Source organism: Bubalus bubalis, chromosome 4, assembly GCF_019923935.1.
Source record: "Bubalus bubalis isolate 160015118507 breed Murrah chromosome 4, NDDB_SH_1, whole genome shotgun sequence".
NCBI classification, from domain to species: domain Eukaryota; kingdom Metazoa; phylum Chordata; class Mammalia; order Artiodactyla; family Bovidae; genus Bubalus; species Bubalus bubalis.
Window position 1 is genome coordinate 70,345,952 of NC_059160.1, and position 24,791 is coordinate 70,370,742.

A 24,791-nucleotide genomic window follows, 5' to 3' on the forward strand; every position below is an offset into this window, starting at 1 on the left:
TTTAGAAAAGGCAGAGGAACCAGAGATCAAATTGCCAACATCCGCTGGATCATAGAAAAAGCAAGAGAGTTCCAGAAAAACATCTATTTCTGCTTTATTGACTATGCCAAAGCCTTTGACTGTGTGGATCACAATCAACTGTGGAAAATTCTGAAAGAGATGGGAATATCAGACCACCTGATCTGCCTCTTGAGAAACCTATATGCAGGTCAGGAAGCAACAGTTAGAACTGGACATGGAACAACAGACTGGTTCCAAATAGGAAAAGGAGTTCATCAAGGCTGTATATTGTCACCCTGTTTATTTAACTTATATGCAGAGTACATCATGAGAAACGCTGGACTGGAAGAAACACAAGCTGGAATCAAGATTGCCGGGAGAAATATCAATCACCTCAGATATGCAGATGACACCACCCTTATGGCAGAAAGTGAAGAAGAACTCAAAAGCCTCTTGATGAAAGTGAAAGAGGAGAGTGAAAAGTTGGCTTAAAGCTCAACATTCAGAAAATGAAGATCATGGCATCCAGTCCCACAACTTCACGGGAAATAGATGGGGAAACAGTGGAAACAGTGTCAGACTTTATTTTTCTGGGCTCCAAAATCACTACAGATGGTGACTGCAGCCATGAAATTAAAAGACGCTTACTCCTTGGAAGGAAAGTTATGACCAACCTAGATAGCATATTCAAAAGCAGAGACATTACTTTGCCAACAAAGTTTCATCTAGTCAAGGCTATGGTTTTTCCAGTAGTCATGTATGAATGTGAGAGTTGGACTGTGAAGAAGGCTGAGTGCCGAAGAATTGATGCTTTTGAGCTGTGGTGTTGGAGAAGACTCTTGAGAGTCCCTTGGACTGCAAGGAGATCCAACCTGTCCATTCTGAAGGAGATCAGCCCTGGGATTTCTTTGGAAGGAATGATGCTAAAGCTGAAACTCCAGTACTTTGGCCACGTCATGTGAAGAGTTGACTCATTGGAAAAGACTCTGATGCTGGGAGGGATTGGGGGCAGGAGGAGAAGGGGATGACAGAGGATGAGATGGCTGGATGGCATCACTGACTCGATGGACGTGAGTCTGAGTGAACTCCGGGAGTTGGTGATGGACAGGGAGGCCTGGTGTGCTGCGATTCATGGGGTCACAAAGAGTCGGACACGACTGAGCAACTGATCTGATCTGATCTGATCACTCTTATATTCACAGTATTCTAAGATTTTAGCAATTTGTTCCATAAATGTGGAAGTTGACATATACATTATGATTTCCTTCTGCTTTATTGTGTTTCCTGCACGCCCATGGTATAAATATGTTCTGTAAATAGCAAGGCTTAGTAAGTGCTTTTGCTTCGTTCTTCAGGGAGGCTTTTTCTTGAACTACATATAGTTTTTATTTAGTTAACTCCCAGAATAAAAACAGCAACATACAACTCCGTACTGGGAATACCCACCAAGTGATGGACTCAGGACCTGCCACAGGGGTGGCCAGGGCTCTTGTTTATACCTAAATCAAAGAGGAGCTTGAAATCTGGTAGGAACGGGCACATTTATTTTCTAGTTAGAGTCAAAAGTGGAACTTATCATTCTTTGACTGGCTGCATTACAAGAGCACCACTAAAACATGGTTTTCACACTCTCAGAAATGCATGGAATATGAGTCCCTAACAGATCCTTTTGAAAAACAGCACCATGAGATGATTTTTATACCCTTCACACTCCCTGGTGTGTTTTAATGTCTCTGGCTTCTCCTTAAACAATTACAAGTACCTGTTAGGGTAGCAAAAGAATGTAAGATCTTGAAATTTACCATTTGCCAATCAATTTTTTGGGGGGGTTGCGTTTACTGATGCTGACTCTCTAAGAAAAATTTTACAAGAAAGTAACCAGCTTGAAACTTTTTTTCACATAAATTTCTACAACTATAGCTACAACTACAGTAAATTTCTACAACTATAAAACTGAGTTTTATGGGGTTGTTTTTGTTCATTCATATATGCATGAACAGAGTTCAGCTGTTATGCTGTTAAGTGAAAGTGAAAGTCGCTCAGTCAAGTCCAACTCTTTGCGACCCCATGGACTATAGTGTCCCTGGAATTCTCCAGGCCAGAATACTGGAGTGGATAGCTGTTCCCTTCTCCAGGGGATCTTTCTAACCCAGGGATTGAACCCATTTATGCTGATAAAGGAAATAAAAATTATATATCTACTTAGAAGTGAACTTTAAAATAGAAAAACAAAAGTGGTTAATATAACAGATGGAAAATTTCACATTTGAATTCCAACACATGATTTTCAGTTGTTGTTAAGTGGTGAGAATTCTTACTGTTGTTCAATTGTCTAGTTATATATTATTCATTTGTTGTTGTTTAGTTACTAAGTTGTGTCCGACTCTGTGACCACATGGACTACAGCCCGCTAGGCTCCTCGGTCCATGGGAGGAGAACACTGGAGTGGGTTGCCATTTTCTTCTCCAGAGATCTTCCTGACCCAGGGATCAAACCCCCATCTCCTGTATTGGCAGCCAGGTTCTTTACCACTGAGCCACCAGGGAAGCCCATCGTTCATTTAACTAAGCCCAATATCCAGAGATGTACATTTGTATTCCAAGGGGAGATTATATTACAAATGAGATTAGTTCAATTCAGCTCAGTCGCTTAGTCGTGTCCAACTCTTTGCGACCCCATGAATCACAGCACGCCAGGCCTCCCTGTCCATCACCAACTCCCGGAGTTCACTCAAACTCATGTCCATCGAGTCAGTGATGCCATCCAGCCATCTCATCCTCTGTTGTCCCCTTATCCTCCTGCCCCCAAACCCTCCCAGCATCAGACTCTTTTCCAATGAGTCAACGCTTTGCATGAGATGGCCAAAGTATTGGAGTTTCAGTTTCAGCATCACTCCTTCCAATGGACACCCAGGACTGATCTCCTTTAGGATGGACTGGTTGGATCTCCTTGCAGTCCAAGGGACTCTCAAGAGTCTTCTCCAACACCACAGTTCAAAAGCATCAATTCTTCGGTGCTCAGCTTTCTTCACAGTCCAACTCTCATATCCATACATGACCACTGGAAAAATCATAGCCTTGACTAGACTGACCTTTGTTGGCAAAGTAATGTCTCTGCTTTTCAATGTGCTATCTAGGTTGGTCATAACTTTCCTTCCAAGGAGTAAGCGTCTTTAATTTCATGGCTGCAATCATCATCTGCAGTGATTTAGAAGCCCAGAAAAATAAAGTCTGACACTGTTTCCACTGTTTCCCCATCTATTTGCCATGAAGTGATGGGACCAGATGCCATGATCTTCATTTTCTGAATGTTGAGCTTTAAGCCAACATTTTCACTCTCCTCTTTCACTTTCATCAAGAGGCTCTTTAGTTCCTCTTCGCTTTCTGCCATAAGGATGGTGTCATCTGCATATCTGAGATGATTGATATTTCTCCCAGCAATCTTGATTCCAGCTTGTACTTCATCCAGCCCAGCATTTCTCATGATGTACTCTGCATGTAAGTTAAATAAGCAGGCTGACAATATACAGCCTTGACGAACTCCTTTTCCTATTTGGAACCAGTCTGTTGTTCCATGTCCAGTTCTAACTGTTGCTTCCTGACCTGCATACAGGTTTCTCAAGAGGCAGATCAGGTGGTCTGATATTCCCATCTCTTTCAGAATTTTCCACAGTTTATTGTGATCCACACAGTCAAAGGCTTTGGCATAGTCAATAAAGCAGAAATAGATGTTTTTCTGGAACTCTCTTACTTGTTTTGATGATCCAGCAGATGTTGGCAATTTGATCTCTGGTTCCTCTGCCTTTTCTAAAACCAGCTTGAACATCAGGAAGTTCACAGTTCACATATTGCTGAAGCCTGGCTTGGAGAATTTTGAGCATTACTTTACTAGTGTGTGAGATGAGTGCAATTGTGCAGTAGTTTGAGCATTCTTGGGCATTGCCTTTCTTTGGGATTGGAATGAAAACTGACCTTTTCCAGTCCTGTGGCCACTGCTGAGTTTTCCAAATGTGCTGGCATATTGAGTGCAGCACTTTCACAGCATCATCTTTCAGGATTTGAAATAGCTCCACTGGAATTCCATCACCTCCACTAGCCTTGTTCATAGTGATGCTTTCTAAGGCCCACTTGACTTCACATTCCAGGATGTCTGGCTCTAGGTGAGTGATCACACCATCATGATTATCTAGGTCGTGAAGATCTTTTTTGTATAGTTCTTCTGTGTATTCTTGCCACCTCTTCTTAATATCTTCTGCTTCTGTTAGGTCCCTATCATTTCTGTCCTTTATTGAGCCCATCTTTGCATGAAATGTTCCCTTGTTATCTCTAATTTTCTTGAAGAGATCTTTAGTCTTTCCCATTCTGTTGTTTTCCTCTATTTCTGTTTTTTTATTTTATTTTATTTTTAAACTTTACATAATTGTATTAGTTTTGCCAAATATCAAAATGAATCCGCCACAGGTATACATGTATTTCTTTGCATTGTTCGCTGAGGAAGGCTTTCTTATCTCTCCTTGCTATTTTTTGGAACTCTGCATTCAGATGCTTATATCTTTCCTTTTCTCCTTTGCTTTTTGCTTCTCTTCTTTTCACAGCTATTTGTAAGGCCTCTTCAGACAGCCATTTTGCTTTTTTGCATTTCTTTTCCATGGGGATGGTCTTGATCCCTGTCTCCTGTACAATGTCATGAACCTCCGTCCACTCTGTCTATCAGACCTAGTCCCTTAAATCTATTTCTCACTTCCACTGTATAATCATAAGGGATTTGATTTAGGTCATACCTAGAGATTACTGTACTATAAAATAGCAGTTTTTTATATGCACATATATACATAAAACAAGAACAAAAACCTTTTAATCTATGTATAAGGTAACTATCTAATTATTGTCTCAGGGTATTGTAAGGGTGTTATTTAATTTTCTATTACATCTTGAATCAATAATTTACAGTTTTCAAGTAATTTATTTCATTAAATTTTCAAATTTGTTGGCAAAAATGTTATCATAATTTTTCTTTACTATTCTTTTCCTATCAGTTATTTTCTAGTGAACACCATTCTTTCATGCTTATTATTGGTATTTTTTGTTCTTTCTTTTTCCTTTATCAATTGAATTGGGAGTTATCAATTTTGTTACTCAGTTAGAGAACCTATTTTTTGTTGTGCTAATTTCTCTACTGCTTCTCAGTTGTTTATTCTATTTATTCATATGCATATATTTTACAACTACTTTCCTTTTCTTACCCTGGGTTTAATTTACTCTTTTTCCAGATTCTTAGGGTTAAAGATTTTATCATTTATTTTAAAACTTTCTTCTGTTTTCAAATAAGCACTTAAAGTTTAAAGTTTCTTCTAAACATTTTTTTAATCAGCATCATACAAATTTTAATATTATGTATTTTCTTTACCATTCAGTTAAAAATATTTTATGGTTCCCCTTATAATTCTTCTTTGACACATGAATTGTTTGGAAGTGTGTATTTACTTTCCAAATGTTTGGCATTTCCTCTGCTGCTGCTAAGTCACTTCAGTCGTGTCCGACTCTTAGCAACCCCATGGACTGCAGCCTACCAGGCTCCTCTGACCATGGGATTTTCCAAGCAAGAGTACTGGAGTGGGGTGCCATTGCCTTCTCCCAGCATTTCCTCTAGCTTATTAATTTCTAGTATAATTTCATTGTGGCCAAGGAATATACTCTGTTTCATTTTATTAGTCTTTTAAATTTATTGAGATTTATTTTATGACATACTATGTAGTCTATCTTGGTTTATGTAACATGTGTACTTGAAAAGAATGTGTATTCTGCCATTGTTGGCTGTGGCCTTCTATAAATATCCATTCTGTTGAAGTAGTTGATAGTTGTATTTTAAAAATCTTACATCTTTGCTGATTTTCTGTGAAACTGTTCTATCAATTATGAAAAGAGTTTATTTAACCTCCAACTGTGATGTGAATTTGTCTGTCTCCCTTCAGTTCTATTTTTATCCCACATATTTTGGTGCTCTGTTATTAGGTTCATACATATTGATGATTTTCACATCTTCCTGATGAATTGACACTAATATGTCTTATTCATCTGTTAATATTCTTTGTCTGAAGGTTTACTTTATGATATTAATTTAGGCACTGTCTTTCTTACGCTTGCTTGCATGGCATGTCTTTATCTACTCAATTTACTTTCAACCTATCAGTATTTTATAAGTCTTATCTCTTGTAGGCAGTATGCAATTGAATCTTACACTTTAAATCCGTACTCAGTAAGTTTCTTTTTCCTTTTATCATTATTTGGCTTCATTCATATTTCCTTAGTTTTTCTTGGTCCCTCAACTCTTTATCAGAGAAGGCAATGGCAACCCACTCCAGTACTCTTGCCTGGCAAATCCCATGGACGGAGGAGCCTGGTAGGCTGCAGTCCATGTGGTTGCTAGGAGTCGGACACGACTGAGCGACTTCACTTTCACTTTTCACTTTCATGCATTGGAGAAGGAAATGGCAACCCACTCCAGTGTTCTTGCCTGGAGAATCCCAGGGATGGGGAAGCCTCATGGGCTGCCGTCTATGGGGTCGCACAGAGTCGGACACGACTGAAGCGACTTAGCAGCAGCAGCAACTCTCTATACTAAAGATCCTAATATTTAAAGTCAGTATTCCTATAACAGTCCCTTTATGCTCTCTTGAATCAGAGCATTGTAGTTGCCACTTTATGACCCTTTCTAGCAATATCAAAACTTGCATGAGATACACAAATCAATATCGACTTAGAGATTACTAGGAATGGTCACTAAACCTAAGTACAACTCCTTGCACTTGGTACATTTTATTATAAAGGATATGTTCTTACTTTGGCACATGGATAGGGCAATGCTTGCACACATTTTCTAATAGAGGTTCTGATCAGGGCTATAGTTTTATTGCCTTCTTAAGACTTCCCTGGTGACTCAGACAGTAAAAATGTCTGTCTACAATGCAGGAGACCCGGGTTTGATCCCTGGGTCCGGAAGATTCCCTGGAGAAGGAAATGGCAAGCCACTCCAGTACTCTTGCCTGAAAAACCCCTAGGATGGAGGAGCCTGGTAGGCTACAGTCCATGGGGTTGCTAAGAGTCGGACATGACTGAGCAACTTCACTTCACTTTAGTTATGGCACAATATTCATCTGAGAACAGAGTTTCTTTTGATTCAGGATCCTGTTATGGGTTCTAAGTGAGAAACTGAGACCTCGCTCTTCAAATGTAGACACAACTGTTTCATCCTAAATGCTCTTCTTTTCCTTCCCTTGCTGATGCACATCTAACACTTTTCAGTCCACTGCCATTCTCTAAGAACATTCTTGTCACTTGGATGTTCCCTTTTTAAAAAGACCTTTGTACTCTCTGCATCCATGAAATTACAGTGTCTCTCTCTGTCTCTGAAAGAAAACCAGTATCAAAGGAACCTGTTGTTGATGCTGAAATTCATCGGGACAGTTGATTAATTTTCTTATTTTGTTTTCTCTTTTTTAAACAATTCTATCTATGACTAAATGAAGTGTCCCCTTGATCCTAATAACTTATTCAAAAAATATTTAATGTGTGCCTGCTGTGTGTTAGACACTGTTTTAGGTACTGGTACTGGAAATATAGAGATGAATGAGGCAGAAGTCTTGATGTCAAATTTCGTTTCTGATAATCAGAGACTAACAGTAAACAAGTCAACATAAAAAAAAGATAATTTCAAATAGGAGTAAATGCCTAGAAATTTGTTGAGTCTGATGAGAAAGAAAAGGACTAGAGAGGAAACAAAAAGTTCAGAAAATTGCAAGGTTTCTATTCCTCTCCCAGACAAAGCCAAGATGGGAGTGTTGGAGATTATAGGATCCTAGAAAGATCTAGGAGAATAAGAAGAGGACCATGTGTCCCCTTCCTGGATATGGCACATGAAGAATTTCCCCCAGGCTCTGGACGTCTTAGGAGCAAAAAAATAGTGACTTGTAATGTCCATGCAGCTGGTCTGAGACGTCCCCACAGAGTCCTGGGATCCCCAGATAAACACAGAAATACAGAAGGAGGCATGATTATGGTATAAATTATTGGTAGGCCAAAGAGACTTTATAATTGGAGCATGAATCTCGACTTGGGAGATCTCTTTTTCTGCTTTAGAATATTAGTTTTAGCCTCAGTTGGTATGGTCAAGGAAACAACTCCAATGTCCATTAAAAAATTTACTCCTACATTTGTTCATAGCATTGAAATATAGTGGGGAAAGAGAACAAAACACTGAAGAATTAAAAGTAACCCTACATATAATTAAAAGCAAGAATTGCCCAATTAAACTTAAGCACACATAGAAATACATGTGAAATTTACTTTCATAAAGCCAGTTTCCTGTATCCTTTCCATGACTTTTACACAGAAAAATACTTGTTTTTATTTTCAGTTCCCTTTAGATTTGCACAAAGCTTTGAAGTATGGACATTTACAACCACCCCCACACCTCCACCTAGATAATCAACATTTATGTACACTTGATTAACTCAGTGATACCCAAGGGTGGATAATTGCTTGTGATTTCACAGATAAACTGAATTTCTTTGATGTTGAAGCTTAAATACCATTATTGGAGTGAGGCCCATGGCAGAGGACTGGGAAGGCACAGTGCCTGCACTCTGGCAGCACCAAATCTCTTTCATGCAGTCTATCGTCTCACTTGATTCTCCAGACTTGGAAATTAATTTTTTTGCAAGTCTGATGAAGTTTAAAAATTCACTGAAAAACAATTTCAGAAAAATCATCAAATATATCTTTATATGTTCCATAGCCTTAAATATGCCTATGCATCTTTTATTCACTCTATTTCAGAAAGAAGAAGGGCTTTAAAAATATATTTAGTCTGCTTTTTAACCTATAAGCTTATTATCTTTATGGCTAGCAACTGCTTTCCTAAATAGTCACAATTTTTATTATACATATTTCAAAATTGTAATTCTGGAAATACTCAGGTATTAGATATTTCTTTTTTTAATTTAAATTTACTTATTTTAATTGGAGGCTAATTACTTTATAATATTGTATTGGTTTTGCCATACATCAGCATGAATCCACCATCGGACATACTTTTCTTGAAAAAAATGATAAAAAGGCTTCAAGATAACACTTTAACACCTTTGAGAGACAAGTCTGCCTGGCTCATGACACTGGCAGCAAACTGTGTCATGGTGTAAACAGATGCCTGCCTGTGGTGGAGTTCATGATCAATTATTGGGAGCAGTCAGTGGGCCTAGTATTAGAATCAGCCTATGAGAAATGCAAATGAAATTTAGATATGATTTCAAGCCCTTTGCCACTAGGAGCTTGAAGTATAGTGTGTTTCAGCTTCCAACAAGTTTGTGACCTGGCAACGTCTGAACCGTGTCTCTAGATTTCACTGGCTTTCCAATGACTTGTGTTTTCATGGCTTCTTCTGCCTCGAGGTCCTGGCACATCACATGGATTCAGATGTCAAATAGACCACTGTACTCTGCGTTAAAACCATTCCTATATTTAATATGGATAACCCATAAGAACATACTGTATAGCATAGGGAACTCAACTCAATGTTATGCGGCAGCCTGGATAGGAGGGGAGTTTGGGGGAGAATGGATACATGTATATGTATGACTGAGTCCCTTTGCTGTTCACCTGAATTTATCATAACATTATTAATCAGTTATACTCCAATACAAAATTAAAAAGTTCAAAAGAAAAAAACCATTCCTAGCAAGCATTTTACAAATGCAAAACGATCACAAGAAAATGACAAGTATAACCACACAGACAGACCACACGGACTTCAGTCTTCTCTTTCCATCCTTCTCTCACTTCTCTTCCTTCTCTTTTCTTTCAGGAATAAAGTAGATGATTCTCGGTCTCATATATAGCAACTCAGAAACCATTTTTATTGCTTGGGAATGTCCTTGAGGCCTGACTCTCCATAGCAATGACTTATTAAAGTATGTCTTCCATGCAAATAATCTTTCCAAAAAAGAGCCTATGGGGGGTGAAATTTCCTACTTCATTATATAAATATGCTCTTCACATCATCAAGTATTTATTAAGCCACTAATATCTTCCAGAAATATCATACTGTGTACCTTTCCCTGTTCACAGTACTGGAAGGTAGTAGAGAAGAAGACAGGCAGGTGCTGCCCTCTCAAAGCTTATATTCTACAAGCGGACAGGGTGAGGGACAAGCATCACATACATGAACAAACACATGTACAAATGTAGTGAATTTTACATAGTGATCACTACTCTGCAGACAATAATAATGTGTAGTGGATAGGAGAGTACGTGTGCTGTTTGTGGCTACCATAGATTGTGGAGAATGCCGAAAACATTTTCAAAGAAGGTGAGATTTCCTTTGAGAGGTGAATGTTAAGACAGTCACACAAAGGTCTTGGAAGGGGATGTTGCAACAAGAGACAACACCTAGTGTAAAGGCGCTATAAAAGGAGCAGATATGTCACAGTTAAAGGATGAAGAGAAGACCCTTCTTGCTGGATAGTAGTGAGCTGGGGAACGAAGGGTTAACAGATCAAGGGGAGAGAGACAGGGGTTAGAACATGAAGAGTCTTCTGAGCCATAGCAAGGAGCTTGAGTTAATGCTCAAATTATAATGAAAAGCCACTGGAAGATATTGAGGACAGAAAACACATGATATAATTATTTTTTAAAATCAATTCAGTAGCTTTGTGGGGAAAAATATAGAAATGTATATACAACTGAGCGACTGATCTGATCTGATACTGGAAATTTGCTAAGAGAGTAGATTTCGAGTATTCTCACCACACATATAGACACACAGAATGGTGTGAGGAGATAGATAAGTTAATTAGTTTGACTGTAGTAATTTTTTCACTGTTTTGTGCCCAGTCACTAAGTCATATCCGACTCTTTGCTACTCCATAGACTGTAGCCCACCAAGCTCCTCCGTCCATGGGATTCTCCAGGCAAAAATACTGGAGTGGGTTGCCATTTTCTACTCCAGGAGATCTTCCAAACCCAGGGCTTGAACTCAAGTCTCCTGTGTCTCCTGCTTTGGCCGGTGATTTTTTTTTTTTACCATTGATGAATATCAAAACATCATGTTGCAGATGTAAAATATTTATAAATGCATTTTTAAACTTTCTAATTTAAAATAAAACTTGACTTTCTCATAAAAAAGAAAGGCTTCCCCAGTGGTCCAGCTGGTAAAGAATCTGCCTGCAATGCAGGAGACCTGGGTTTGATCCCAGGGTTGGGAAGATCCCCTGGAGAAGGGAATGTCTACCCACTCCAGTATTCTAGCCTGGAGAATTCCATGGACTAGTCCATGGGGTTGCAAAGAGTTAGACACAACTGAGCAACTTTCACTTTCATAAAAAAGAAAGACTAAAGGGAGTGAGATAGAACCCAAGAGATCTGGGGGCAGCTGCAGGATCCCCTGGTCAGGGATGGTAATAGCAGAATTAGTAAGGAGTGGTCAGTAAGGGTTATCCTTTTGAGATGGGTCCTAAGGAGCTTGCTAATGGATTGCCTGGTGGTGAGAGAATAACAGTGGAGTAGGAGGCACAGATGAAAGCTCAGGCTTGTTCTGATGCAGTCTGTGTTCTTCCTTCCTGTGTAGTCCACATCCTGCTGATTCCTCCTGTATGTGTTTCATGTTTCACATTGTTCTTGCATTGTGATGCCCAGAGTTCTTGCTTTCTTGCTCTAATGATGTATTGCTACTTGCTCAACTTTCTCATTAAGAACCATCTTCTTCCACTGTGTTTCTAAGCATGCTTATTTTTCTCTCAATTCTTCACAAAATTCTTCCTAACAATTTCGTATTATTCTCCATGTACTTTTTTGATGTGTGAAGTTATAGTCCAATCCTCTTTGTAGAAAAGCAATATCCATTTCAGTGCCCCATCAGAAAATGGACCTGCAACATGAATGGAACACTGACACTGTCTGGCAAGACTACCAGAAAGGCTGGCCTCCCTGGCCTCCAGGCCTTGGGCTTAGCTATTTAATCGTTTCCTGCCTCTGTAGTGTAACTAGTCATATGAAATACATGTCATATTAAAGGTATTCTGGATATCTGAGGTTAGATGTATAATATAGAGGACACCAGAAATATGTATTTATATGTGCTCAGAATTAGGCTGCTGTTTCTGAGTTGCAAAGTACCCCCTTTATATAGCTGCAATTTTTTATTATTATAAAAGTAGGAAACTTAATGAGTCTGGTTTGCTTGTAGAAGAGTAAGCTGAGGATGGTTTAATCTAGTTGCTGATCACACAGACTGTGTGGTATCTCAGGAAAGGAGCTAGGGACTAACATTGATTAAGCACCTGGACATGTCAGGAGTATCACAATGTCCTTTTTGTTGAAATATAGTTGACATACAATGTTATGTTCATTTCAGGTATACTATATAATGATTTGACATTTACATATATTAAATGATCACCACTGTAAGTCTAGTAGCCATCAGCCCCCATACAAAATTTTTACAATATTATTGACCATGTTTTTCCTTTTCTGTTCCATTGATCTGTGTGTCTGCTTTTGGTTTTGATTAATGTAGCTTTGTAGTGTAGTTTGAAATCCAGAAACATGATACTTCCAGCTTTGTTCTTGTTTCTCAAGATTGTTTTGGTTATTCAGGGTCTTCTATGTTTGCATACACATTTTACAATTATTTTTTTCTAGTTCTGTGAAAAGTGCCATTGGGAATTTTGATAGGGATTGCTTTGACTCTGTTCATTGCCTTGGGTAGTATGGACATTTTAATAATATTCTTCCATTTCATGAGTCCAGTATATCTTTCTATTTGTTTGTGTAGTCTTTACCTTCTTTTATCAATCTTCTGCTCCCTTGGTTAGATTTGCTCCTAGGCATTTTTTTTTTTTTTGATGCAGTTGTAAATAAGATTTTTTCTCAATGTCTCTTTATTATAGTTTGTTAGTGTATAGAAACACATGTTTCTGTATGTTAATTTTCTGCCCTGTAATTTTAATGAATCCATTTTTTAGTGCTAATGGTTTTTTGGTGGTGTCTTTAAGGCTTTCTGTAAATAATATCACATCATCTGCAAAGAATGACAGTTTTACTTCTTTTTCAGTTTCAGTAACTTTTACAACTTGTGTCTTTTAAAAAAAACTATACATGAAAAATATAATGTGAATATTAATTTTTCTACAGAAGAGATATGTATCTATCTATATCTATATGTCTAAAAATACATCATTTTTCTTAACTGTCATATAGAATTTTGTTTAGAAATATAAGTCATGTATCTGTTCACTCCTGGTGAGCATTTAGGTTGTTCCTTCTTTTTTCCTTCTATTTTGCAATTATAAACACCACTGCAATGGCTAGCTTTCTTTAGTTTCCTTGAGGATAAATGCAAGAAACCTTCTAGAATATAGGTCTATACTTAGCATTACACGTCAGTGTTTTATGAGATATTGGCAAATTGCTCTCCAAAATGGTTGTTGCAATTATGTTTCCATAGCCATGTATAGTGTTCCCATTTCTTTGCATCCTTGCCAGCACATTAAAGTTCTTGGCAATTTGATGACTAGGAATTGTATCTTCTTGTTTGAATTTTCATTTTTCAAATAGCCAAGCATTTTGTCAGAACATTTTGAGTTCCTCTTATGAGTATTACCTATTCATACCTTCACCCACTTTCAAATGGGGTTACTTTTCTTTTTCAAGTGGAATTTTTGATGGTTTACTAAAATATTCTGCATGTGAATTTGGTTATCTTCTTCCTTTTATGTCCTCTACCTTCAACTTCATGTGTTTTTGTTGAACACACATTTAAAATTTTTTTACATACATGCATCACTGTGAACAAAGCTAGTGGAGGTGATGGAATTCCAGAGGAGCTATTCCAAATCCTGAAAGATGATGCTGTGAAAGTGCTACACTCAATATGCCAGCAAACTTGGAAAACTCAGCAGCGGCCACAGGACTGAAAAAGGTCAGTTTTCATTCCAATCCCAAAGAAAGGCAAGGCCAAAGAATGAACAAACTACCACACAATTGCACACATCTCACACGCTAGTAAAGTAATGCTCAAAATTCTCCAAGCCAGGCTTCAGCAATACGCGAACCGTGAACTTCCAGTTGTTCAAGCTGGTTTTAGAAAAGGCAGAGGAACCAGAGATCAAATTGCCAACATCCACTGGATCATCGAAAAAGCAAGAGAGTTCCAGAAAAACATCTATTTCTGCTTTATTGACTATGCCAAAGCCTTTGACTGTGTGGATCACAATCAACTGTGGAAAATTCTGAAAGAGATGGGAATATCAGACCACCTGATCTGCCTCTTGAGAAATCTGTATGCAGATCAGGAAGCAACAGTTAGAACTGGACATGGAACAAAGACTGGTTCCAAATAGGAAAAGGAGTATGTCAAGGTTGTATATTGTCACCTGCTTATTTAACTTATATGCAGAGTACATCATGAGAAACGCTGGCTGGAAGAAGCACAAGCTGGAATCAAGATTGCTGGGAGAAATATCAATCACCTCAGATATGCAGATGACACCACCCTTATGACAGAAAGTGAAGAGGAACTGAAGAGCCTCTTGATGAAAGTGAAAGAGGAGAGTGAAAAAGTTGGCTTAAAGCTCAACATTCAGAAAACGAAGATCATGGCATCCAGTCCCATCACTTCATGGCAAATAGATGGGGAAACAGTGGTAACAGTGTCAGACTTTATTTTTGGGGGGCTCCAAAATCACTGCAGATGGTGATTGCAGCCATGAAATTAAAAGACGCTTTCTCCTTGGAAGAAAAGTTATGACCAACCTAGATAGCATATTGAAAAGCAGAGACATTACTTTGCCAACAAAGATCCGTCTAGTCAAGGCTATGGTTTTTCCAGTGGTCATGTATGGATGTGAGAGTTGGACTGTGAAGAAAGCTGAGCACCAAAGAATTGATGCTTTTGAACTGTGGTGTTGGAGAAGACTCTTGAGAGTCCCTTGGACTGCAAGGAGATCCAACCAGTCCATCCTAAAGGAGATCAGCCCTGGGTGTTCATTGGAAGGACTAATGCTGAAGCTGAAGCTCCAGTTTTTTGGCCACCTGATGCAAAGAGTTGACTCATTGGAAAAGACCCTGATCCTGTGAGGGATTGGGGGCAGGAGAAAAAGGGGGCGACAGAGGATGACATGGCTGGATGGCATCACTGACTCGATGGACATGAGTTTGAGTAAACTCCGGGGTTTGGTGATGGACAGGGAGGCCTGGCGTGCTGTGATTCATGGGGTAGCAGAGTCAGACACAACTGAGAGACTGGACTGAACTGAACTGAACTGACTGAAAATTTATCAAGCATGTTTTACCATTTTTCTTTTTGCTTTTTATATGAGACAACCTTTCTTAACACCAGTGTTAACACATTTTTTCTATATTTGCTTCTAATGTTTAAAATTCTTATTTCAGAACATTTACTCCAGTGACTTGGTATCACTGCATTAAATCCAAAGACCAAACGACAGTGTCCTTCCTACGTAATAATGTGGCTACACTGGCAGTTAGAGAACCTCATTATTTTCTTAAAGAAATATTTTATAATGACGTTTGTGGGGAGCACGCAGCCCAGCAAACTCTGCCTTTTACAATTGGATTCCCAGCAGCTAATGCAGTCTGGTGGTTAAACAGAATAAAATACATGGTTAGGTCAACCCAGGAAGGTTACTCCAACTTCCTGAGTCATCTGCATAATAAATAAAGGCAAGAATAGTCCTGTGTAACCCATAGTACTGACATTATATGACTGTGTTGGTAATCCTGCAGGGCTTACTGAACAACCCAGCCCCAGGGAAGACTTCCCCACAGGAAACATAGGAGAAAGGAAATGCTCATTTCTTCTCCTCTTAACTTCAAATGCCTTTAAACACGTGTTTTTTCACTCATCCATTGTTCCATGCAAGCCTCAGCCTACCCATAACCAGTGCTCTCATGGAGCTGGCCCTTGTGGTTCTTATTATGATTGCCAGACACACCAGCAATAATTATCAGGAAATTTTGAAAGAGACAAGCTTTGTTACCTATAAGTCCTAGAAATTACACAACACACAGGGGACCACACAGTGAGGTCAGGAGGGAGGGAGGGAAAGACAGAGAGGGAGAAAGAGTGTGGGGCTGCGGAATGAGCATGAGAGCCTAGGGTTCTGCTTTTATTGGGGTCAAGGTTGAGGGTACTGAGGCATTTGCAGGACCACTTTTTATTGGTGAATTTTAAATATAAGAGTGGGAATTTAGGGCTTCCCTGGTGGCTCAATGGTAGAGAATCTGCTCGCCAATGCAGGTGACAGGGGTTTGATCCCTAATCTGGGAAGATCCCACAGGCTGTAGAGCAACTAAGCCTGTGGACCACAGCTACTGAGCCTGTGGTGTTCCCATGCACTGCAAGCGAAACCCAAAGGCCCTAGAGCTGGTGCTCCGCAATAAGAAAAGTCACTGCAATGAGGAGCCCGAGCACTGCAACTAGAGAGTAGCCCCCACTCTCTGCAACTAGAGAAAAGCCCGAGCCGCAACAAACACCCAGCACAGCCATAAATCAATCAACCAGTGCAGTTCAGTTTAGTCTCTCAGTCGTGTCCAACTCTTTGCGACCCCATGGACCGCAGCACACCAGGCTTCCCTGTCCATCATTTGCTCAAACTCATGTCCATTGAGTCGGTGATGCCATTCAACCATCTCATCCTCTGCTGTCCCCTGCTCCTCCTACCTTCAATCTTTCCCAGCATCAGGGTCTTTTCTAAGGAGTCAGTTCTTCTCAACAGGTAGCCAGAATATTGGAGTTTCAGCTTCACCATCAGTCCTTCCAATGAATATTCAGGACTGATTTCCTTTAGGATGGACTGGTTGGATCTCCTTGCAGTCCAAGGGACTCTCAAGAGTCTTCTCCAATACCACAGTTCAAAAGCATCAGTTCAAAATAAATAAAGAGTGGGAATTTAATGACTAGGAAGAGAAAAAACAAGCAGCCCAGTGGTCAGTTATCTGGAAACCAACCAAGATTTTGAAAACAGAGGAGGGAGGAAAAGGGGCCTGGCTCTTTAACTATTCCTGTGGTTGGCAATGCATTTATTCAATATAACCATCTTTGAAAAAGATGCCTCATTGTAATGGATGTCTTAGCAATCAACGCCTAAGTCAGCCACTTGCAAAAAAGAGAAAACCCAACTCTCAGGGCTTAAATGTACTTATTAATTCGTTTATCCCTTCTTTCAAGGAACGCACAATAAATACCATCATATGCCTGATCCTAGAGCTTTTAAAGTTAGAAAACTCTAATATGTGTCCTGGAGAATCTTAGTGAGCTGGAAGGATAAACTAATACTTTTAAAGATGTGTGGTGGTGGCACAAAGAGGCAGCAGAGAGAAGGGAGACATTAGAACAACTTGGCAAAGGAGACAACTGTGGCATTGAGCCTCAAGGGATGGGCAACTACGGAGGCAAGGGAGAACAGCATGGGGCAAAGGAACATGGGAGAAAATTCATTCCGTTTTCACGCTAACAACGGGTCCACTTTGAGTAGAGACAAGAGGTCTCTCTTATTCAGGAGGTCAAGCTATGTGAACTTGGACTTGTCATCTCTGAACTTAGTATCACTGAACTCTAATTTCTTTACTTGTCAAGTGATGAAGATTCAGGATTGAACTAGCAGTGAAAGCTAATATGGTTATAGTAACTGGAGCTACTATTTCTTGAGTACTTACTATGACAACTATTGTGCTTTATATAGATTATCTTACTCAGTTATTAGACAAGAATTTTACTTTAAATATTATGGCTATCCATATTTTATTTGGGAGTTTGTTGATAGTAGAACATTCACTTGACTCTGGCCAGTGGACAGTGGACCCTGGGCCACTAGGCTCTGAATAAATGTGATACACAGTCTTCCCGTGGGGGTAAATAAGAGTACCCAGGGAATGTCAAATGAGGAGAGAAGCGGGCACAGGACCAGATCCTGAGGATGTGCATTCTTTGTGACATGAAAGGAAGAGCAGAAAGGGAGACTGGAGAAGGTGAGAACAGATTTTACCCACTTCCAGATTTGTAGGAATAGACACTAAAATTCCTTTAAAAATTTGCACTAAAATTTTGCATCAAAATTTCTCTTGCTATTGATGTCTGCTCTCATATATCCCATTGCAGATTATAATCCCTATATAACTACCCAAAAGTAGAAGCTGAATTTTTACATTTATTTAATTTTTGTTAATGTAAGTTTAAATTTAAGTAACCCCACGTTTCCAGTGACTATGTTATTGGACAATGGAGCTTTAGAATGACAAGTAAAATATAATGCAAAGAGCTATAGCTAAAAAGATAATGGAGAAAATGGAATAAGAAAAAAATATTGATTATTTCAAAACAAAGGAAGGAAATGAATTAAAAAATAAATAACAGATGGGGCAAATATAAATAAACAGCAAGTTAGCGAACTTAAATCCATATCAGGACTTCCATGGTAGTCCATTGGTTAAGAATCCGCCTGCCAACGCAGGGGATGAGGGTTTTATTCCTGGTCTGGGAAGATCCCACGTGCCGCAGAGCAATTAAGCCCATGAGCCGCAATTGCTAAAGCCCAGGCATCTAGAGCCTGTGCTCCGCAACAGTAGAAGCCACCGCAACGAGAAGCCCATGCACCACAACTACAGAAAGCCCTCTTGCAGCAATGACGACCCAGCACAACCAAAAATAAATAAGTAAATCTTTAAAAAGAAATAAGAAACACAAGTAAAACTAAGACAACACAAAACACTATTAAAATTTTTTTAAAATCCATGTCAATTATTACATAATATCTATATAAATAGATTAAATGCTGTAATTAAAAATGGATATTGTCAGGTGAGACTTTAAAAAAGACCCAATTATTTGCCATTTCAAGAGACATATTCTAAACATAAAGGTACAAATAGCTGAAAGTAAAAGATTCAGAAAAACTATGTCATGGAAATAATAGCCATTAGAAAATTGGTGTGAATATTGATTGAAACATTAAAAATTTTTTTTAAAGAAAGCTGGTCTGGAACTATTAATATCAATCAAATGACTGCATAAGAGATAAAGAGGGGCATTAATATAGATAAATGGTTTGACCAGAAAGACATAAGAATCCTATGTATGTTACTCTAAAATCTGAATTTAAATATATGAAGCAAAATTAAAAGAACTGAAAAGTGAAATAGACAATCTACTATTATAGTTGGAAGTTTTAATACAGGTCATTCTTCAACTTATGAGGAAGCCAACAAATATCAGAAAGGATATTGACTTGAATCATACTGTTTACCAGCTTGGCCTAACTGACAATTATACACCATCATATTCAAAAACCACAAAATAAATATTTTCAGTTGAACAAGAGACATTAGCAAACATAGGCATATACTGTATATAGAATGCTATATAAAGCTGTATAAAGCATTCTCAATAAATTTCAAAGAACTAAAATCACACAAATATGTTCTCTGATTACAATGAAATTAATTAGAAATTAACAACAAAAAGATAACTATAAAATCAAAAAATATTTGAAAAATAAGTAACACATTCTAAATAATCCATGAGTCAAATTGAAAGCACAATGAAAATTAGAGCATATTTTGAACTGCTGCTGCTGCTGCTGCTAAGTCACTTCAGTCGTGTCCGACTCTGTGCAACTCCATAGACAGAAGTCCACAAGGCTCCCCCGTCCCTGGGATTCTCCAGGCAAGAACACTGGAGTGGGTTGCTATTTCCTTCTTCAATGCATGAAAGTGAAAAGTGAAAGGGAAGTCGCTCAGTCGTGTCCAACTCTTAGCGACGCCATGGACTACAGCCTACCAGGCTCCTCCATCCATGGTATTTTCCAGGCAAGAGTACTGGAATGGGATGCCATTGCCTTCTCTGTATTTTGAATTAAAATATAATAAAAGTATAGACTATCAGAATTTGCGAGATATAGCTAAACAATGATTTAGAGGAAATTTTCTATTTTTAAATGTATGTATTACAAAAGGAGAAATGTGTGTAATCAGTGGTAAAATTTGACCTCAAGAAGCTAAAACAAAGAGCAAATTAAACACAAAAAGGCAGAAAGAAGGAAATACTAAATAACAGAAATTAATTAAATATAAAAATGTCCATCAAGAGGAGAAGGAATAAGAAAATTTTGGTATGTTCATACAATTGGACACTAATGATGCATTAAGAACTATTGATAATTCTCAAAAATACTATTTGATTGAAATATATCTAGCACAAATGTTCTATGTATATGACATTCAAGACTGGGCTAAAGTATCATAATAGAAGTGACACTAGAGGTTACATGTGGGAGTATTGACAGAAGAGGCACAAAGGAACTTTCTGGGTTGATGACATTGTTCTGCATCTTGTACTAGAAGGTTACAAAGGTCTATATGTAGGTAAATATCAAACTATACAATTATTATACACAAGTCTTTACTATCTATAAAGCACAGCTTAATTTTAAATAAAAAGTTCAAAGCAGCATTTAAAGAATATGTTTTCCATGGGGTGAATAAAGAGATGTATGTGGATGTGTTAACTTTAAGAACTTGTTGTAGAAACAAAGGGAAATGTTGAACAGGTAGTGAAGAATCATTTCAATGCAATAGTGAGGATGAAAACCAAGTAAGATTGGGTCAAGAAAATAGGAAGCCACCAGAAAGACAACAAATTCGGACCACATTATACAGTATCGCTGCATAGGAGAGTAGAGATAGGGGAAAGATGAGAATGAGAGAAAGAGAGGGAGAATTTTATAAAGGAATAGAGAGCATCTATTTCATACAGAGAAGATGAAAATTCAAGTGCTTGTTGCTCAGTCGTATCCAACTCTTTGCAACCCCATGGACTGTAGCCTGCCAGTCTCCTCTGTCCATGGAATTCTCCAGGCAAGAATACTGGAGTAGGTAGTCATTGCCTTCTCCAGGGTATCTTCCTGACCCAGGGATTGAACCCAAGTACCAGATAAGGTGAATCTAAGTGAAGGGTGAGAGCTTAAATAAGAAGCAGGACAATTTTCCACTGGAAGAGGAGAGTAGTTATAATGAGCAACTACAACTACAAATGCTGCTTCAGTTCAGTTCAGTTCAGTTCAGTTCAGTCGCTCATTCGTGTCTGACTCTTTGCGGCCCCATGAATCACAGCACGCCAGGCCTCCCTGTCCATCACCAACTCCCGGAGTTCACTCAGACTCATGTCCATCGAGTCAGTGATGCCATCCAGCCATCTCATCCTCTGTCATCCCCTTCTCCTCCTGCCCCCAATCCCTCCCAGCATCAGAGTCTTTTCCAATGAGTCAACTCTTCACATGACGTGGCCAAAGTACTGGAGTTTCAGCTTTAGCATCATTCCTTCCAAAGAAATCCCAGGGCTGATCTCCTTCAGAATGGACTGGTTGGATCTCCTTGCAGTCCAAGGGACTCTCAAGAGTCCTCCAACACCACAGTTCAGAAGCATCAATTCTTCGGCGCTCAGCTTTCTTCACAGTCCAACTCTCACATCCATACATGACCACAGGAAAAACCATAGCCTTGACTAGATGAAACTTTGTTGGCAAAGTAATGTCTCTGCTTTTGAATATGCTATCTAGGTTGGTCATAACTTTCCTTCCAAGGAGTAGCATCTTTTAATTTCATGGCTGCAGTCACCATATGCAGTGATTTTGGAGCCCCCAAAAATAAAGTCTGACACTGTTTCCCCATCTATTTCCCATGAAGTGATGGGACTGGATGCCATGATCTTCATTTTCTGAATGTTGAGATTTAATCCAACTTTTTCACTCTCCTCTTTCACTTTCATCAAGAGGCTTTTCAGTTCCTCTTCACTTTCTGCCATAAGGGTGGTGTCATCTGCATATCTGAGGTGATTCATATTTCTCCCGGCAATCTTGATTCCAGCTTGTGCCTCTTCCAGCCCAGCGTTTCTCATGATGTACTCTGCATATAAGTTAAATAAGCAGGGTGACAATATACAGCCTTGGCATACCCCTTTTCCTATTTGGAACCAGTCTGTTGTTTATGTCCAGTTCTAACTGTTGCTTCCTGACCTGCATACAGATTTCTCAAGAGGCAGGTCAGGTGGTCTGGTATTCCCATCTCTTTCAGAATTTTCCACAGTTGATTGTGATCCACACAGTCAAAGGCTTTGGCATAGTCAATAAAGCAGAAATAGATGTTTTTCTGGAACTCTCTTGCTTTTTCCATGATCCAGCGGATGTTGGCAATTTGATCTCTGGTTCCTCTGCCTTTTCTAAAACCAGCTTGAACATCAGGAAGTTCACGGTTCACAAATGCTGGTAGATTGTTATATTTATCATTGGAAGCATGGTATAATTTCTCATCTGAATACATCTTCCTCAGTAAAGCATGTGATGAATCCAGCTGACAGAAGAATGTGAGAGACTTGAGGACATAAGAGGAAATATAATCATATGAGAATATAAAAGTAAATTTATTAGAAGAACATCAGCTTTTTAGGCCCATTTGAGACCGTGCTTGTGCTTAGTTGCTCAGCCATGTCCGACTCTTTGCAAACCCATGAACTGTAGCCCATCAGGCTCCTCTGTTCTCTGTCCACAGGGATTCTCCAGGCAAGAATACTGGAGTGGGTTGCCATGCCCTCCTCCAGGGGATCTTCCCAACCCAGGGATCGAACCCAGGTCTGCTGCATTGCAGGTGGATTCTTTACCATCTAAGCCACCAAGAAAACCCAAGAATTCTGGAGTGAGTAGACTATCCCTTCCCCAGGGAACTTCCCAACCCAGAATCGAATCAGGGTCTCCTGCATTGCAGGATAATGTGAGATTAGTGATCATAAATTTTAATGATACATAGTTGTGCAATTTTTTTCCTACAATGTTTAACTGCTCTAGACTACATGTTGTTTTAGGTATAAGTTGGATGTTCTCACATACAATAATTTTATCTTAATGGATTACTCAGACAATTGCATGCTAAGCCAACTTTACTGTCCACCTTTGTATTAGATATACTAACATAATTCGTTCTCATCCATTTTCATGGAAATTTTTCATAGAAAAATCATCTCAACCAGTTCTCATCCACTCCATTCTTTAAAATTGTTTCTCTTTTTAGCGAGAAAATATTAAGCTGAAGTATCCTAAAACTGTGAGTTCCTCTGTTATATCAATGAAAGCTTTCTATTTGATTTTAAATTTTGAGTGAAAAAGACTAAAATGGAATTTTAAAGGATAGCTATATTCATAAGGGCTTCTTAATTTTATATCTAGTTACTCAGTTTATTTTAAACTTTGATATTTGCAAGTCTTCAGTGTGTTAGAAGAGTGTCTATAAACTGAATTCAGGCCATGATTATCAGAAGTACAAAATGAAAACAAAATAATCTCAAAGAAAGCCATAAGATGTTTGTGAAATAAAGCAAATTTTCCAGCCTTAATTTCATATAGATGCTATGAAGAATAATGAATTTTAACGATAATTTAATTTAAATGACTCACTTCAAATAAACAACTGTACATCAAAAAATTACATGAAACTCCATTCTCCAGAAGCAGGAGAAAATTCTCAACAACAATAAGATATTCATGAAATAAAGCAAATTTTTCAGCCTTAATTTTATACAGACGCTTTGAACAAAAAAAATGAATTTTAGTTATGATTTAATTTAAACAACTGTTCCCTCAAATGATCCTAAACCAAAGAAAAATATGTGATTCACTTCTGAAAAAACAGGAGAAATTGCACAAAGAGAACATAATCACATTTAGCAAATGCCTACTTAGTTCCAGGGGTTCCCTGGTGGCTCAGCAGTGAAGAATCCACCCTGCAATGCAGGAGGCACAGGTTCGATCCCTGGGTTGGAAGATCACCTGGAATAGGAAATGGTAACCCACTCTAGTATTTTGCCTGGAAAATTCCATGGACAGAAGAGCTTGGTGGGCTACAGTCCATGGGATTGAAGAAGGGTCAGATTTTACTTCATTTCAGTGTCTCGGTCACATCCAAATCTTTGCAACCCCATGAACTGCAACATGCCAGGCTTCCCTGTCCATCACCAACTCCCGGAGCTTGCTCAAACTCATGTCTATCAAGTCAGTGATGCCATCCAATCAGCTCATCCTCTGTTGTCCCCTTCTCCTCCTGCCTTCAATCTTTCAAGATTTAGCAACTACATAGCTTTGTTTCAGGTTCTAGTCAAGCATTTTTATCAGGACTCTCCAAAAGCTATTATTCATGATGCTTCTCACCAAGGAATAAAACTGGATTTGCTCTTGAAAACTGTTAACATTTAAAATAAAGTATAGTCTGATGTGTATTTTTCTTTATTATGGAAATGTGTAAGTGAACTCATTCAATTAACTATTGTGAAGAGACTGCAAATACTTTTCCCCAGAGAAGCACATAGAAAAATCAAAAATGTCTAACTTTTGAACCATTATTACCCGCATACAAAAGTTCAGCTTACTCTGCTTTATAATAGAAGGTACTGTAGTTGTTTGAAGTAACAAATGCAAAAGTTCCTCTACAGTGCATGCCATATTACATGTTTCACTTTAACATCTCTGCAGCTATTACAATTTTAAATGGCAACAAAATAGAGAACTGAGGATATTATGTGACTTGGTCGCTCTGAATACAACACTTTGTTCCTTTTACAAGAAATCATAGTGGTAAACATCTTCCATAAAGCAGCAGTATGTGTTTTTTGTGAGAAACACTTTGCCTCAAAATCATTTAAATGAGTCTAAGAGAAGTTTAGGTATAAACTTCATGCTG

At 38.6% G+C, this 24,791-nt stretch overlaps 1 long non-coding RNA gene across 2 annotated transcripts in view; it reads left to right on the forward strand.

Annotated features, from left to right (window-relative positions):
- LOC123333265 overlaps positions 1–24,791 on the forward strand; it is a 180,167-nt gene that overhangs the window by 72,805 nt on the left and 82,571 nt on the right. The window lies entirely within an intron of this gene.